Source organism: Paramisgurnus dabryanus, chromosome 7, assembly GCF_030506205.2.
Source record: "Paramisgurnus dabryanus chromosome 7, PD_genome_1.1, whole genome shotgun sequence".
NCBI classification, from domain to species: domain Eukaryota; kingdom Metazoa; phylum Chordata; class Actinopteri; order Cypriniformes; family Cobitidae; genus Paramisgurnus; species Paramisgurnus dabryanus.
In genome coordinates, this window is record NC_133343.1 from 2,437,697 (window position 1) to 2,456,360 (window position 18,664).

Genomic DNA, 18,664 nt, shown 5'->3' on the forward strand with positions numbered 1-18,664 from the left:
TATAAGGTGGCATTGGTATAAAACAGTTTGTCTGTGTATAATAACACGAAATAAAATCCACACACGTATGCATGTCGCTTCCGGTGCCCGGTGCGAAGCGCATCTGAGCGCGCGCTTGTGTGTGTGTGTGTGTGTGTGTGTGTGTGTGTGTGTGTGTGTGTGTGTGTGTGTGTGTGAGAGCATGAGCGCGCGCAACTGACTGGAGCGCGAATCCAGTGAGATCGTGAGAAGCTGCCCGCACAGCGCGCGAGGCGCAGAGAGAGACTCGGTCCAAAACGCATTTATTCTTCTGTGAAAACGGATCTTTTTCTGGACCAGAACCTTCTGAAGGGATATATTTTACTTGAATGTGAGTCGTTGCGCATCTGTAAGGTGTCTGTGGAAAAGAAACCCGGGGATTTGAGTCCGGTTTCAGTCAGATGCTGATGAACTGAGAAGGATTTTATCCCGTTTTACTTCTGAGGAGAAAAAAGTCTCAGCTGATGCTCACGAACGGAGAAGAGAGAGAAACGACACAAACCAATGAGACACTAAAGAGTAAGTTAAGTTTTTAAAATCTTCATCGTCTTTCTGATGCATCGCGATGTGATTTTTTTATTCCGGAGCGCAAATTGTTGTTCGACACGTCAGGTGTCACTTGACATTCATTGGAATCTAATGAGGCTTTTCACGTTTTTCAAAACGTGATATTCGATAGATTTTAAAATAACAAATCATTTCAATATATGATTTGAGATGCTGTGTTTTTGTGAATCTATAATTTTAAGATTGATTTATTATAAGCTCGTGTCATTGTCGCATATCTGCACAGGTCAGATAATAAACTTATTAAATAATAATAATATTTATCATCAGTTCAGATGCACATCTGCTGATACTGGTTAAACTTCAGATGTTTCATGAAAATCTCCTGAATTACAGTCAGTGTCATTGGAATATTATAAGTGTGTAATAAGTGTGTGATTCTGTGATTAGCATTTATTCGGATTTAAATGATATTTCTATATTGTATTAGTGTATATTGCATGGCTTGTTGGTTATGTGATGGTCAGTTTGGAAGACGGGATGAAAGATACTGGGAGAAGTCAAAAGGATGTAGTGTTGAGTCATGGGCAGGTTGATCTCTCTTTAGACATATATGAGAGAGAGAGAGAGAGAGAGAGAGAGAGAGAGAGAGAGCATCTAAATTCACATATTCATTAAAATTACAGTGTTTTAATGCAAACATAAAGACGTGTGCAGAAAATTGTGTTCATGCTTGTTTCGATGGGCTCAATTGAAATGCACTCAATGTGTGAGAGCACATAAACAACACAAATGCCACAATGTGTTTTCTTTCTATCTGGGGTTTAACAAAATAGATGAATTGATGCACTGTAATTTAAAGATAAATGTGGTTTATAACAAGTATAACATCTCTTAAAGACACATGTGCACATAGCCTCATTAGACAGATCTCTCAGATGGTTTCATCAGACATACATGCGTTGTACCTAATTTCCGGTCTCTGTTTGTTTAAAGGGGACATTTCACAAGACTTTTTAAAGATGTAAATTAAACCTTTGGTGTCCCCAGAGTACATATATGAAGTTTTAGCTCAAAATACCATATAGATAATTTATTATAACATGTTCAAATTTAACCCACTTTTTGGGTGTGTCCTTTAAAATGCAAATGAGCTGATATCTGCACTAAATGGCAGTGCTGTGGTTGGATAGTGCAGATTAATGGGCAGTATTATTATATTAAGATCCCCTTCTGACATCACAAGGGGAGACAAATTTTAATGAGCTATTTTTCACATGCTTGCAGGGAATGGTTTACCAAAACTTAGTTACTATTTTCTAGGTTAATTCACATTTTCTAGGTTGCACTGGGGACCCAATTATAGCAAAAGTTAGATTTTCATCATATGTCCCCTTTAATGGTCTGGCTAGTGACTAAACTGAACTGTTGAACATATACCTTGTCGAAAATAACAAATGTTTTGGTTTCCTAAAGACGAGGGAGATGGCGATCATGGATGTGAGGTTTGGCAGCTAATTTGTAGTTAAATCTTTAGCCATTATTTAAACTAAGGTAATCTACTTGTTGTTTACATTGATTGTTATCAGACACAAACTACTATAAAAGGACTGTATTGTTATTGATTCTTTATGGATGTTTAAGTTACATTCGTTTATGTTGTTACTGCTGAAACCGTCCGTCTATATACAGAAGTATATATTTATTAATGTATGAGCATGTGTGTATGTATCATGTTATATGTGTACCTGCCATTTCAAGTCATTTTTTACAGTTTTCTACATAAAATCATCCAGAACATTGTGTGAAAATATAACCTTGATATCTTTAATATTGACTGCGTGATGTCAAGATTGAAATGAAATCAATGATTGGGGATAAAGTATTATATGGTGTTATTTCTGTCTTTAATGTGTGATGCATCCGCAATAAGTTTGATTTTTGGTATGCAGCAGGCATGGATTTCGGTTGTAAATCTGTCTTGAACCTTTGTTGATGATTTCAGAATCTGGCTGGTGATGTATAGGCCTACACAGTAAACGGAGAGCAAAACATCTCTACCTAATAAACTGTTGGAGAGCTACACTTACATTCTCCCTATCTACAGCATCTCTCTCTCTCTCTCTTCCTCTCTCTCTCTCTCTCTTAGTAGCTTTGCCCATGCTCTTTCAGGGTCTCTATGATGATAAATGAGGTGTATTTTCAGTAATGAGTGGGAGTGTAAACATATTTGGAGAGGAGTGGTTCCTTCCCACCTTTATTTTTGACTTAGTATAGCTTCTCCACATAACTGCAGAGTGATACAGCAGTCTTGCAGTAATGGGCAAGCGTAGCAATGCATTGAACATCTATCTCTCTGGTAACAAAATACATGACTTGGATAACATAGTGGGAAGTCAGTCACAGTTCAAATTGAAAATGTGAGTGGCAAGGACGAATTACAAACTGAGAGGCTTGTGATTCGATACACTACGAAGACCCCTTAAGTCCTTCCTGATGACCTTCAGATAACTTTATATGAACATTTACACAATTGCATAAAAAATAATCTGAAAATAAATGCTATTTGGCGTCTCCGCTAAGTGCTCAGCAGCACTCAGATTTCACTCTCGCTGTAGCTGTTATCACAGCGGTAACCAGCAAAGCTCGATCGTGTGAGTAGTTGGAAACATCATGCATGCTCTGTGTTTTATTATTATTATGACAATCATGGATTTTTATAACCTTCCTCATATGAAATCACTATTCAGGAGTTGGTGCATCGTTGTGTAGTGCGAACATTGACCAATCTGCAGTCCAGTGAAGGTGCTCACATTTCATTCCTGCTGGTGCACAATAGCATGGCCAGGATTTTCAATTACCCTTGCTTTTGTTTGTTGTTCGACAGAGAAGTCCTTTTGTTTTATACCGGCATAGATGAAGGGCTAAACTCGATCAGTGGACCTTATAGTCAGAACAAAAGTTATGATGGTACACGCAAGCATAGGGCTGTAACAAGTAAATTAGTCTTCAGCATTGGTCATTCACATTGAAAATTCAGAGGAAGTGGATCGTTTTCTTTCTAAGTGGCCTCTTAAATCATTTAGGAAGATTTTCCCTGATGGTCTTCCACAATACTAGCCATCACTGCTTTTATTGTTACATTTTTACATTTTATGCATTTAGCTTATGCTTTGATTCAAAGCGATGTGCAGTGCTTTCAAGCTATATGTTTTTATCAGTGTTCCCTGGGATTGCACCCATTTTTATCCTTTGAATATACTTAATTCACAATATTACAGTACTCTACAATTTCTAATGACGTCATTCAAAGCTTCAGATAGGTTTAAGATTTTAGATGCAAAGCCTCATATCTCAGTTTGAATGCGATATAACATTTAACATACAAACTGCTATGTAGATCAAATAGCACAAAACGCCGTTTTGATAGCTTTGCTCAATAATAAACAATAAGCTTTCATGCCAGAATCTGCTAAGGAACAGAAACATGTTTTATTAGTTTGTTTGTTTCATCACTTTGTTCCTGGCATATCAAACCTGAAGACTGGAAATGAGTTTTCTGCTGTGTGGCTTTGATCATTGCGTCAGAAGTGATCAATGAATAAGCAATGTGATTTTATGCATGGGAAAGTTGAGCTAATTTCCAAGTTTCATAAACGCTTTGGAATTTGATGTAATTTGGAAGTCTTTCACCCAACAAACATATATTTTCAAAACTCCCTTTTATAAAAAAATATCATTGTATTATTTACGTATAATGGTATGTAAAGAGAGGTGTGCGCTATAAGCTGTGCCTGAAACAATTTCCTATATCCTTTTAGTGCACTATATTTGGTGTTGATCATTTTGTAGTGCTGTCTAAAAGATGATTTTAGCTACTTCACTGTGTTTTTGTTTCTGTGGGTGCATCCCAATTCAGGGTCTTGATCCTTGTAAGGACGTGGATTTTGATTGCAACACTCTAAAGGCCACAAAGCAAACTGAAATGAGATGGTCCAGCCTACGGGGGGAGTTATATCACTTGCTGTCAGACTTTTAAAAATATATATGGAGCCACATATTTTTTATTTAATTTTAGAAAATATGACACATTGATGCAGATGAAACTACCCAACAGTATGTCAAATTTACCAACCTTAGAAATGTATACAAAAGTAAAATGCAACATGCACAATATTGCAACAATAATATTAATTCACATCACTTAAACATTATTTAATAGTAAAACAGTAAAAAGGACTTTTAATTTGCAAAATATAAACTTTGATTGACATACAGTTCTCAATGTTTATTCAAAATACCCAGACGTCACAGGTGCACATTGAATCTTGGGATAGCCAAGGCTGTGAAGGATCCATCTATAAGTCCTTGGTTTCAGGGAAAACGAAGGTCGCATTTGGAGGCTGCATGTGAAGGAGAATTCGAATTGGGACAGTCTTCGTCGCAACCCGTTGAAATCATGTAGCCCCTGAATTGGGATCTTTTTGCTATTATATGAATGTTGCATTTCCTTTTTTAGGAAATGTTTGTTGACATTTTCTAGCTGATATATCCCAAAACATGTTTGAGTGACATGCTGATGCAGTATCACTTGTTAAAAGAAACAGATAGGATACTGTACTTTTATCTCATGATATAAAAGTGTCAAAACAGCCAAAATATTGGACAATATTGCAAAATATCCTTCTGTCTGTATAATTTTAGAAAAATATTTAAAGGAAGCCTGTCATTATTCTCTCTCCCTACTGCATATCATGTCATTGGTTGTTTGACTGCCTGGTGAAAAACACGTTTCTGTCAGGCGCTACTGAACATCTCACACAATGTCTCAGCAGACATGTATCCTCTCTGCTGATTCTTTTAATGAAGAACTCTTTTTCAGTCCTCACGTTTTCTTACTTTACAATGTGTGTGAATGAGAAACTGGTGATTTTTTTCTTTTAAGATTAACGGCAGGTGCGCTAACGAGGCTGTTGGTATAACAATGCAGGCATCTTTTTGTTCTAGCACAGAGATGGTATAAATAACAATACTTTTTCTGTCATTTTCAAGGCAACAGCAACAAGTTGCTAAAAATTGTGTTGTGATTTCAATTTAATATTATCTCCACCAATTTGATGGCTTATGTATATTTGACCCTGGACCCCAAAGCCAGTCTTTAGTTGCACAGGTAAATTTGTAACAAAGGCCAAAAGTACATTATTGTGTTTTATGCCAAAAATCATTAGGATATTAAGTAAAGATCGTGTATCGTGAATATATTTAGTACATTTGCTACTGTAAATATATCCAAAATGTATTTATCATTAGTAATATGCGTTGCTAAGGACTTAATTTGGACAACTTTAAAGGTGATTTTCTCAATGTTTAGATTTTTTGCAGCCTCAGATTCTAAATTGTCATATGTTGTACCTCAGTCAAATATTGTCCCATCCACAAATAATACATTAATGGAAAACCACAAACCATACATAAATGGAAAGCTCAATATAAAAAAATACCCTTATGACTGTTTTTGTGGTCTAGGGTCACATATATCCTTTGCAGCTGTTTTCACACATCACTGTAAAAAAATTGCTGTAATTTTGCAGCTGGTTGCCAGTAACTTACTGTAGAAGATAAAGTCTGAAAATGTTTCATGTTCATTTAACTTTGAACAAAATGTTGCCAGTAAATAACATAAATGTAAAATCTACAGTAAGTTACTGGCAGCTAGTTGCCAGTAAAACCCATTAATACTGTAATTTCTACAGACATTTTTTACAGTGTAGCTAGCATCTTTTTTGCATCTTAATTGTGACATTGTACGAAATTTGAAGTTGCTATATGTCCTGTGTTTTTTACACTGTTATTTTAGTTTAATAAGTTATGCTCAATAACCCAATAATCTGTAAGGTTATTTACCACTATACTGATTTCCCATTGCACATTAATGTTTTAACAAGTCTTCTTTCCACTTATTCAGTCCTGTTTGTCCGGTTTTTCCCATGTGGGATCAATAAAAAAACTAAAGTATCTAATTTTTTTAGACAATTAATTTTTTTTCTTTGTTTTTTATAAAAAGTATTTTGTTGCACTGATGTTTTAACATATAAAACATTAATATGCCCTAAGCTCTAGACCGTGACGATCAGTACAGGAAATAGACGTGGAGCAGTTTAGAAATAAACTCTTTCTATAATAACATTTCACCGTAGATTGAAATTGATGTTTTCTGCTTAATTTAATCTCAAATCTTATTCACAAGATGAATTTAGTAACGTAATCAGAACCCCCCTGAGACAGAACCACTATTTTGCCAAGATGACAGTAAAGCCAATTTTGCAGTTTAACCGTCTGCTCCCTGGTGATTTGACAAATCTTATGCTAAGTTTTGGAGTTGATTCTAATCCTGGTATACCAAAAATAAATAGCAGAAGCTGCACGCCGATTAAATATTTCTGAAAACACTGTTATTAGGCTGTAGTGGATATTTGTGCTGTTGGAAAACCTTAAGGTAAGACAAAACATCCTTAACATTTTTGTGTGCATCAAGTTCAAATAGTTTTATAAATATTTAATAGTTCCTAATTTGCACCACATAACTAAGTACGCAGAATAATATATAGGCATATATCATGGATACGAACGTACAGACTTACACTTATAAATAACTCCTTTATACACAAGGCTGCACCACAAGCATTTAATTCAACAGTGGCTATAAGCACAGTAATGTTGTGTAACATAAAAAGTTTTGCCTATGGTTAAAGTTTAATTTGATGGAGTGATGCTGAAGTGGACCATCAACTACTTTCAATTTGATGAATCGTGTGAGAGCAAATAAACATCAGATAGCTTTATTTGCACGCAAATCTAGTCGATTGTAGGATGGGATAGCATGAAGGTCTCATGTTCAGCCTGTTCATATTGAAGCCTCTCTGACGCATTTGGTATCGCATGTACGCACACAAGTGTTTTACGATCTGTGTCCTGTGATGGCCATCCACAAGTGACCAGACGCTCTATCTGGTTTATGGGAGATTTTATGGAGCCTTTCGCAGATGTGGACAGATACTGTAGGTGTTAGATTGTGACTTCAATAATAGGGCTCAGGACAAAGTGGTCCATCTCTGGCCTTGACACGCTCTGGGGATTGAAACTCAAGAGTGTAGATATATCAAGACACCGCTGGTTAATAAAATATTCCATCATATCTGTCAGCAGGTGAGCCGTTTGTGCTTTAGTTTCAAGTGGACATCTTTGATATCCCAAGGCCATCTGCGAAGCATGGTGACTAATAAAGTCATTGTTTCTTTAGATGTTATCATCTTAAATCATCTCTTCACACTGCTTACTACAGCTTTACATCTTTTCCAATATAAACAGGAAGTGAGGAGTAAACAAATTAGTGACTACTTGCCTTAGACTTCATGAAAGCTTTGGAAAAGATGATTTTAATCTTTTGCTTTTAAGAGTCTTTTTAAAAGGTTTGTTGTAAATGTTGGGCAATATGACAAAAAAATAATGGTTTACCCTACTGAAAAATCCAGCATAAGCAGGTAGCTGGTTTAAGATGGTCCTCCAAGCATGGCAAAGCTGGTCAAGCTAGTGGGTCAGCTAATCCAGCTTGACTAGCTTAAAAAAGTGACCAAAACACAGCTAGACCAGCTTGCTTTACCAGCAAAACAAGCTAGGAGACCAGCTAAAACCAGCTTATGCTGGTCTAAGCTGGATTTTCAGTAGATTTTTAAGTATTCAGCATTTTTGTCTCACAGTAATAATATAAGCAATTCCATGCAAATGTCAACCTTATCATTTGTACAAAGCTCATCGATGAAAAGCGTGGTGTGCTTTGATTGGCCAGCTATTCACTGCTTTGTGATTGTCCGAATACCTCAAGCATCTGGCGGAAATGTTACGCTCCCTACCATATTACGAATATATGCTCACTAAGTAATACTGCATGGAGGGGGCGGCAACAATACTACAGCGAGAATAAAGGTTACGCCTTCTTTCTTGGTGTATACATTTGAGCGGTGTTATGCAAATCTTTCCACGTAGATATGTGGTTGCATGTTTAAATGAGGCGTTTCAGAAAGGCGTGGATGATTTGAAGTGATTCATCTTTGCAACTTTACTGAACTTTTTTTGGTCTAAGATTTTTCCCCCTGCATATAGCTTTAAAGCATATAGCATTTAAAACTGTGTACCAGAATATCTAACATTATTATATTTTCATTACTGATTATTCATGAAATAAGTATGAGATAAGAGATGGTATGTGTGTATGTAGACAGACAGACAGACAATGTTATGTTCATAATCAAATACGTATTATAAAACTGCCCGTTCTGGTTCTTCATTCTGATGAGTAATTGTACTATAACATAATTACAACTTATTTGTTGTGTTTTATTTTATAAAATCCTACTATGCATATGAAGTAACCGTTTTATAAAAGCAATAAGCCCTGCGAAGCAGTGGTGTTACAGTGCATTATATAACAGCTAAGAGGGTTTTTAGCCCCTTAGCTGTTATAAATGCACTGGTAACCCACTGCTTCGCAGGGCTTATTGCTTTATTAGTTGATACAAAAATTCACGTTTACATGCAACCAAATAATCAGTTTGTAATCGTATTGATGGCTCAATCGGGGTGGTGTACTCCGATCTCTGATCCGATTAGCAGGAGAAAAGTACGCATGTAAATGCGTCAATCATAGTATTTTCTCAATCAGATGCAAAAATGCATTGTGCACATGTGCAGAAGATTTGTGCTCCAAGTTCACGTCTTATATTAAACTCTTATATTAAACTCTTATATCACATGATTCTCGTCACAGAAACATGCAACAGCAAGGCAATGGCATTACACATTATTAAAGAGTAACTAAACCCTAAACCAACTTTGTTTAGTTAATGATCTGTGAGAATGGGGCTTTATTAGTGCTGTTCATTGATTTTAGTAAGTTTTTTGACATTTGGATGTAAAGTGTTTCAATACTACAATATATGGTGTAAAAACGTCTGAGTGCTGCCCTCTTCAGGTTGAACAGTGGCTACTACAGTTGAATTTTCCTATTGGATGGTGGGTCCAAAAAATGACTTGTGACGTAAGCAGGTTCAAGATCACCACGCCCTTGTTACGATCTCACCACACACTTAGTTCATCCCCTCTATCTCCGTTGGGATCTGCCCACTTTTCTTGCATTTTTCAAATGTTGCCAGTGGGTGGAGTCACGCTCTGATCAGGGGTTTAGTTACGCTTTAAGTAGACCCCGAAGCCATTTGTTTTGAGAATAATGGCTGGCTGATGAAGTTATTGGCTGGCTAGCCGGCTCAGCCGAAACCTAAATGGCTGCTGCAGCCGCCAAACTTTTCATAGCTGCAAATGGCTGAAGCTGCCACATGTCTACAGATGTCTACGTTATACTGATTAACAGTGTTGGGAAAATTACTTACAAAGTGTAATACATTATATATTACAAATTACTGTAATTTGAAAGTAATTAGTCACATTACAATATTACTGTCTCTGAACTGTAATGAGTTATGTTACTTTTGAGTTACTTTCATAAAAATAACAGAAGTATGACTAATTATAAAATGTTAAAATGTAGTTTATTGCTGCATAAATCTAGAAGTTTTGTGTTTGCCCTCGAGCTTTGAATAGGCACAGTGAAGACTTATGGCAAAATACAATAACAATCACTGTCAGAATTATAAACATAGACATATGATCTGGTAAAAGTATGGTAAATTATGGTACACATTACCAAACACAATAGAGCTAGAGCCCACTATAATGCTACCTATAGACTAATAACATGGCAAAACACGCAACCTCTTTTCATTTCTATTCTTTAATTCACTTTTAATTCAGATTCACAGCACAAACCTGGCATGCACTGGGTTGAATGAATGAATGAATATAGGTTCCCATACAAAGGTTGGTAAAAACTTTTAACATTGATGTTTAAAAGTCTACACTAATTTTACGTTGTAGTTTTGGTTGCTGTTTGTAATAAAACTGAAGATAGCATAGCAATAGCCTAGCAATCTATTATGTATCTGGACTGTAACCATAGCAACGTTAGCTTACCTTGTCATTGCTGGTGTGATATGGATTTAACTGGCAAGCTTTTTAAAAGTCTCTTTACTTCTGGGGTTGAAGCAGCATGGGAGACCGATAGAAAGAACTTTCTGTTGCTTTTACTTAGTGCTCTCATTCGCAGAATTATGCGTGCGCGACGCTACCGGACCTGATTGCGACCACTTTAGTCAATGTTATACAGCCACGGACTTCCCAGAAGAAACGCTCTTATAAGAAACGCGTCTATATTTTACTTCACCGATTCCAAATCGCAGTTCCAATACAATATTAAAGTAAAAATGAACATGCTGCATACAGCACCCGGAAACAGACATACAAAATTTTACCGGCAGCTTTTTCCTGTGTGGATGCTGGTCGCGCGCATTGGTCAAAAATAAAAATAACACGGTCTATTTTTGAAATGCATTGTCATGACGCGCACGTTGCATCACTTCTTCTGTACGGAAAACGAGCAATTTTAATTTCCCAATCCGAAGACTGCAGCCTCCGGAGGTCGCATTTTTACGCTGCCTACGTCATCAACACGGTCTTATTTCAAAATATCAACAATTATAAAGTTTATTCTTATTATAAGTTAATCGTAAATTGTTGTAATATGCGTATGGCTTGCGAATGTAATGCTCAGTTAACTTAAATAAACCAGGCTTGATGACGTTTGCAGCCTGCATATGCAACCTCCACAGGTTGCAACCCCTTTGTGTATTGTACGAGCGAGCACAAGACTGTGCTGTTATGAAACCAATCGGAAAATGGATCTCGTGTATTGTTTATATATTTTGTGTGTGTATGTCTTTATGTGATAGAATTATTATCTGATTGCAAATAATTCTAGCCGGCTCAGCCAAACTTTATCAGCTGGCGGCTCAATTTGGCTTAGGAAATTATTGGCTGATGGCGGCTGAACTTCTAAATGGCGCAAATGGCGGCGCCTGGCGGCGGCTTCGGGGTCTAGCTTTAAGGTAATGTTAATCGGGTCACACGCTGTACAAGTGATGTACATTCTGCAGCATTTATGTGTACTTTTAACATTTCATCACCTATATCTAAAAACTTCTTAAGAACAACTTTATTCAACTCAGTTTTGACTGAGATAAAGCATGAACTCGAAGAGACATTGCGTAGCCAAGTCCTCTGCCTTTTTCATATTTAGATTTGGGCTACTGTTTAAACTCTTTCCAGCAGTTGTTTTTTTCTGCGGGTTAAAGAAAAAGATTTTGTTGATTAGTTATTGATATTTGGGCTGTGGACAGTCATTGGGATGCTTTTGGGCTAGTTTTGAATGTCCATTACAATGATTTTGATACGCGAATCTGGCAACCCTGGCTGTGCGCTTGTGCAGACTAGGGCTGGAACGACGCGTCGACGTAGTCGATTACGTCGATTACGTAATTACGTCGATTTGCCGGAAATGCGTCGATGCGTCGCATTGTTTACGTTTTCAAATGAAGGCGGCTTCAGCTCCGACCGGATAATAAAAGTGTTATACCAAACAGCCAGAACGTGATCAAAAGTGTGGGAATACTTTAAGCAGAGACCAAATAAAACACATACTGTGTAAAACTGAAATGGCATACCACAGAAGCGCAACATCTGTGCATGATCATCTTAAAAGAAAACAACCTGGAGCTCTCCGACCTCAGAATGACGCGACGGCAGCGTAAGTATTTGAATTTTTACAGTAAGTTTTTATACAACAATAGAATCAATGCAGGCATATATGGTGCTTAATACAGCTGTGTTTACATCTTAGTTTAATACGAGCTGCGAGACGCCTGACAGACACGACATTGCATCGCGTCTGGGCAGTATGTTGAAACAGTAAATAAAGAGCGGGACAAGTTTAACTTTTTATATTAAGAAGTTATGAAATAATAAGTTACTGTGTTACACTGAGATAGGCATGTGCCCGCGTGCACTGAAAGCCAGCTGGCAGCGCGGAGTTCCCATAGCTTATTTTTTTGCTATGTGCGCAGATATTATAAAAGCTCGTCTCGTTAGGTATTCCTGACATGCGTTTATTTAAAGTAACAGCAGCGTAAACGCCGTTTATAAAATATTAGAAGATCATGCTAACTAAATTTGTATTTACCCGAGACTTAAGAAAAGTTAAATGTTAAAGTTGATGCTAAATGAGAATGCAGTAACGTTACTAATGATAGTAATAATATTAACAGTAATAATATAATGGTTACATTTTATAATAAGGGTTCATGAATCACAATTAACTTATTTTTACTTCAGTCTGAACTAATGCTGAGTAAATGCATGTACTAATCATAAACGAAGTGAAGAGTCATCATTAAGTACAACATGACATGTTTTTTAGTTAATGTATTAATAAACAATGATTTCATGTGAGTCATTTTGTAGTTAATGATGACTCTTCATTAGTTTATGATTAGCACTAGGGCTGGAACAATAAAGAGCAGGACATGTTTTTATATTAATAAGGAGTTATTATTCAGTTTGATTTATTTTTATTTTACTTCTTTAATATTAATATATTTTATTTGTTTAAGGTGAATAATGCCCCTTTTGCACTGTTTATGTTAGGCTGAATTAATGTTGGACTTGTTTTTATGTGATTTGTTATATTTTCCTTGGCACTGGCACTGTTTGTGTATTTGTTTAATTGAGAAAATGCTTCAATAAAATGTTGGCATTAATAGCAGATGTTACATTTATTATTTGTAAAAAAAAATCTTTATTTAGACTATTCGATTAATCGAAAAAATAATCGATAGACTAATCGGTTGAAAAAATAGTCGAAATTTGCAGCTCTAGTGCAGACGCTTAGTTCGGATTCAAACATTTAAATCAGTTTTGGTGCATGTAAACTGTATTGTCGTAACCTTCAATCGTATTAAATTCAGTCAGATTGACAACATTTTGTGCATGTAAACATAGCCACTGAGAAACTGGAGGTCCCCCACATTCCCGTTTTCCTTCATGTCTGCAGAACCCTAAACCTGCCCCACAGGTGAGCGTTTTGAGCAGTGATGAAAGAAGCGAGTGATTCATGAGTTCACCCACCCTGCTTCCTCCTCTGAGACTCCACCGACCGCAGGCATTATCAGTAGTAAATAGCTCTGAAAACGCTTCGGCCAGGACAGGCCGTGTGGCGCGTGATTTATTGTTCATGATGCAGCAAATAGTTAGTCGTGTTACCAGAGGGATATAAGCATTTTCATGGCCACAGTTCAAGTTTATTTCAGATATAAATTCTGGAAGATGTTGGAAAGGAAATAGCCACATTGAATTGATGACAAGGAGACGTTGGTTGCCAGCAGCCAGCAAGCAAGAAGCATTGTTTTAACAAACCAAGGCCGAGGCTGAACCAGTGCTTATCTCACATTTTGTAAGGAGGTTTATTTTCCTTGAGCAGAAAAACTGAAACATTTGTCCCAGGACTGAAGTTCTTCAAAATATCCTTCTGAGGGTTTATATTTTATACTTTGTGCAGCGATTCTGATGTTTTATTCAGTGAGAACAATTAACATTTGCACTTGACACGCTGCAGGCATGTGAAGGGCACAACAATGGCAAAGGAGCATCGTGCTTTTGGCAATGATCTGTGTGTTGTGAATGAAAACATAATTCTGGCTGCCTGGTCCAGCTCTCTTTCTCTCTCCCTCGCTCGCTCGCTCTGCTCATTAATGCTTAGAAACTGTAATCAATGTACGTGATCGATTTCTCTGTGCGCAGCTGGCTGGACAGGATCACATTTCCCCTTCGCTATACTGAATATCTCAAGGGGCGGAAAACATTTACCTCACATTAGACATGGACATGATGATCCTGTTTACTGGCTGACTGAAGCTTTGTATGAATTATTTACCTCACATGGTGGAACAAATCATATTATCAGAGAGCAGAAGTGTTTGGTCTGTTCTGTCATTTCATAGATCAACATTTTCTGTTGGCTTTTCCTTCAGTTTTAACCTTAAAATCAGTGTTTTGAATTTAGATTTTGTGAATATCCATCATTGACTTTATTAGCAGCTCATTTCCCATTTCTGTATAGCATTCACAGACGTTTCAAAGGATAATTGACAGATCTTTGTTGTTGTTGTAGTTTATTTATATAGCACATTTTTAACAACAAGATGTTGTACCAAAGTGCTGTACAGCAATAAACACATAAGAAAATGCAGAAATATGTGTTATATAAAGTTATATTGCTGCAGGTCTTAAAAACAAGCTTTTTGAGACTGATTAAATATATTCAGATATATGCGAGGGGATACAGCAAGGAATGATGGGAAAACACACAGTAAATTATAATTGGTCCCTTGAAAATAGAAAATAACTTGTTATGCTTTAATAAGACATTTGTTCAAGTTCTAGTGAACACACATACCGATAAAATGTAATTAATTCAACCTATCCTCCAACCCATACGATTGTTTTGGGCATTTGTCCAAAATATGGCCAAAAGATGCGTTTACTAAATTTGCATCTCTATCGGCAGCAGGTGAAACTTAATATATTAGGGTATGAAATTATATATATTGGGGTATAATTTTGCAATGATGACATGTACTGGAATATAATTTTGTATTTATATTACACATTACACTATTCAGACATTAAGGGCAAATAACGTACCCATTTATTTATTATATTATATAAAACAGTATACAAAACAGTCATAACTTTTTTCAAAAACTCTTTTCCCTGCCAATAACGCTTTCCTGACGAGTTTTTACAGAAATCTGTATTTCCGCTATTATCCTTTATAAAAAACTGAAGCAAAAACTAATTAAACAACATTTTAAACTGCATGTATGTTTTGATCATCGTTCTGAAACAAAAATGGAATTATTTCACCTTTTTGCTCAAAATTTGGTATTTTTGAAGAAACCCACCCCTACCCTGTTTTGTTTGTTTATTTGAAAGCAGGATCTGTTCTTTCATTTGATATATTTGTATGTTTATATATTTATAGAATAAAATTTTCCTGGAAGGCATTTTGTGAAACTTTTGTGAAAAAAAAAATGCTGTCGTAAAGGTACGAAAAGGTTTGCGAAAAGGGCACTTTGGGCTTAAAAAAGGGCACATTGGGAAAAGGTGCAGGGGCTCAAGCACCTGTTTTTCATCTGCCTTAATTTTTTTATCAGTAGTATTTAACATAGTTATTATACGTTATTATTACATGTTATTATTACCTGGACCTCCGTCTAGTAATTTTCTTTTGTTGGTACATAAACATATCTGTCCATTTTGCACGAGTTCTCAGTTTTCTGGTATATTGTAGTGTTGTGTAATGGTCACATAACATGCCGATAAAAATATAATATATATTTGTGTTAGTATTTTATTTAGATTTGTTACAAATAAAAAATTATGAGTTACATTTCAAGATTTATTCATAAATTATTCTTTTTTATCAACTTATGAACCCATTCACCCCAGTTTGGGAAACCCTGTGTTAGATCAAAAGGTTTAAGATCAAGGGAAGCATATAATGAGACAAGTGTCCAAACTTGTGAATGCTATAGTGCAGACTATATTTAATGAAACATTTTTTCATATAACTTAGTTTATGGTAATACTATGAAACACAAAATGATTTTTGAGTAGACAGAGACTTTCGTCCCGTGTCCACCAAAATGTTTAAACGCAGCTGAAATGCCAGTTGTCGCTTGACAGAGTTTCTTCAGCTGAGCGGTTTTATTGCTATTATACATATTTTTGTTTATTAGTCGTTGTGCAATGTGCCGGCTGGTTTGTGTGGTGCCGGCTGGTTTAATTGACATTGTTAAGCTTAGCGTTTCAACCAAAGTTGAACATTTGTCAACTTTGGTCGCTGAACGTAGAAAAAAAAAACGGTGGACAAAAAATGCCAGCTGCTGCCTTTTTTTTTTAAAGCACAGAACTTCCACTGGAAACAATTGAAAACATACGCCAGCCACAGGAAAAAACCCTCACACGGGGACTTAATGTAAAAATGATTTTCCTTCTCTTTCTGCAGTTTTGAATTCTTCCTAGGACCTTGTATAACAGTGTTAAAAGTTCAACAGCCATAAATTCAAACTAAGTGACAAATAACAACATTTTCTGGAATATAAGTTATAATGGTAATAGGATTTTACCCCAGGGTCAAAGCACTTTAGTGTTGTATCTTCTGTGTGTTTTGTTGCAGTGTTAAAAATAAATTATTTACTGTGGCCTATTTTGTGTAAGTCGCGCATAAATATATGCATTATTAGAGTCATGAAAATACATAATATTTAATTGCTTTACAAGCCCTAGTTTGTAATGTTTGTATGTTCTGATTTAGTTTTCTGTAAAAAATATAAAGCCACTTAAACATGGATGTGGTCTGTGGTTTGTCTGGTAAACTGCATCATCACACTGTTCTGATTTTCTGGTTGTGATTTGTTTATGATTGTCTAGCATCACATGCATTTTTAAGCTCTGAGTAATGTATGCAGACAAATAGCTTTTCTCTGGAATCTTGTCACGCTGTATCTGGTTCGAGTTGATGTTAGTACAGTTGTTGTAAGTATGTTTATACACTCAGGCTTTCAAATGATATTTAAGGTTAAGTGGCTGTGATTTGAGCCTCTCAGGGCTTCAGTTTAAGTTGAGTCTTGAGCTCGAAACGATTCACAGTGTGACACTGATCTTTGTTTCTGTCATCAGAGAGAATCCACCGAGTGCCTCATTAAAGCCTAATTACATGAACTACATGATCTCTTGGGACTCGACAGGTTTACATATAATAATGAATAATGAAAGCTTGAAACACCCTTTAAACATGTAGAGTTGAAAATATTACACAATTCCCACCAGCCTAATAATACATTTTGGGTTTCACCTGACGATATCCAAATTACAACCCACATCAGTTGCGAATTAAAACTGGAATATCGCATAAAAGATTTGCAAATAAAGCCATCCAATGAGACGAAAAGCACAAATGCGTCACTTTTTCATAAACTGGTGGCAAATGTCAAAGAAAAAATGTAATTTGCTGCAGTAGGAGAAGCCACTGTAGCTTTTTTGTCTATAATAAATTAATTGCATATTAGAGCGCAAAGACAAAACACAATAAACACATTCATGTCATCTTGCATTCATTGTACCAAGCAACTTTGATGACACGCTTTGGATAAGTGATATTTTAGAAGCCGATATATCGGCTGATATTTGGATTTTTTTATTATCGGCATTGGCCGATAAATCTTTTCAATCGGTCAATAAATTTCTCTAATACTATTTGTTGTTTGAAATGAAAAGACATTCTGTTTCACTTAATGTAAAGTTAAAGTCTGACAGACAGTAAAGTGAACAATCATTATTCATTTTTTAACATGACATTATCTTGTGTCACACACAACACCACACTAGTTCAACACACTTAATCAAACATTACTGTGAGATGTCAGAACCACATTAATTATGTCTTGTAAATATGTTTTAAGTACTTTAAACGGGTATATTTATAAATGTTATGCATAACAAATGTATATTTAGTTTTAACTCCTATTTACTGTAATAACATTTGTGTTATATCGGCCTCACATGGACCATACTGCTTTCTTAATATCGTTATCGGGCATAAATAAAACCATATCGGTCGACCACTACTTTGAATAAGATATTTTATAATTACCAAATCACATGACTTTTTGATGCGCAATAATGAGTTTATTTAGTAAATGTGTTTCCATCGCACATGTAAAAATGCATCTGACGCGCATACGTTTTTATGCACATATTTAAAAAGTATGCACATCTTGTTTTTTATGCGATACCCTAAAATGTGCATGAAAATAGGTGGATGGAAACATGCCTAGTGCTTACAAAAGATGAGATAGAGAAATTTGGGTTATAAACTTCAGATCTGCAATATTATAGTTCATTGTTTTGATATTGTTTTTGTTGTCCAGTGTTTCTTTACCAACCCAACATTAATCTTTACCCAGCAGTTTACAGCTTTATGTTTTAAAAAGTGGGGTGTTTAGATTTGTTACAAAATTTGCAAAGCTTTTCTAAAGCATCAAAACACAGATTATTCATGGTGGTTTGTCAAAAC

The 18,664-nt window shown here is 35.9% G+C and overlaps 1 protein-coding gene across 11 annotated transcripts in view; it reads left to right on the forward strand.

Moving 5' to 3' along the window:
- Nucleotides 1–205: 205 nt before the first annotated feature.
- ptprfa (protein tyrosine phosphatase receptor type Fa) overlaps nucleotides 206–18,664 on the forward strand; it is a 259,663-nt gene continuing 241,204 nt past the window's right edge. For 6 of the 11 annotated variants that reach the window (XM_073815325.1, XM_065293839.2, XM_065293841.2 and 3 more), the window contains exon 1: nucleotides 207–537. The gene's annotated coding sequence lies outside the window, so the exon portion shown is untranslated. Of the gene's footprint in view, nucleotides 538–18,664 lie in introns of all 11 variants that reach the window. The other 5 variants (XM_073815321.1, XM_073815324.1, XM_065293836.2 and 2 more) reach the window with 1 other exon arrangement.